Raw genomic sequence first — 616 nt, forward strand, 5'->3', positions numbered from 1 at the left:
AATAATAGATGTTGAATTTTAGAAGTTATTGAATTGTCTTTTTATTAATGAGTTTAAGTCTTCCGCATTACTTTCTGTTGATATTAAATTGAAATGTTAAGGTTTAGATTGGTTGGTTCGCTCACATAGGAGGGTAAGTGTGGGTGCCAGTCGCGGCTCAGTTTTGGGTCGTGACAATCACACAAAAATATCATCAAGAATTAGAGGTACCTTGGCACTCATCAAAAGAACACTTTCTCAAGAACAGGATTTAAAGAGGGAAAGACAAGAAAGAAGATACATCTACTTTATGATTTACGTACTATGAAATGGCTTCAACAGAGAGGATGAGTACCTTGAAATTCCCAAGCCATACCATGGCCATTCTGTGAGAATCCCTGGTTTTGAAGCCATGCTAATTCTGTTTTGCTAAAAGATTAATACTAAACTAACAACTCTATGCCTTTTGCTATGACAATAATATAGGACTGCATTATATACAACTATTGTAGAGGCAGAGTAAATATTGTCATTAATGCGCTCTCAACGCTCCCCATTACTTCCTTTTTGTAAGGTGGACACAGTATATATGTCCAACGTCACATTAAAATCAGAAATTTTTTATTTTTTATTTTTT

At 34.6% G+C, this 616-nt stretch overlaps 1 pseudogene; it reads right to left on the minus strand.

Moving 5' to 3' along the window:
* The window catches only part of LOC107028910, a 15,822-nt pseudogene extending 15,414 nt beyond the window's left edge, over nucleotides 1–408 (minus strand).
* Nucleotides 409–616: the final 208 nt, after the last annotated feature.

Source organism: Solanum pennellii, chromosome 8, assembly GCF_001406875.1.
Source record: "Solanum pennellii chromosome 8, SPENNV200".
Lineage (NCBI taxonomy): Eukaryota > Viridiplantae > Streptophyta > Magnoliopsida > Solanales > Solanaceae > Solanum > Solanum pennellii.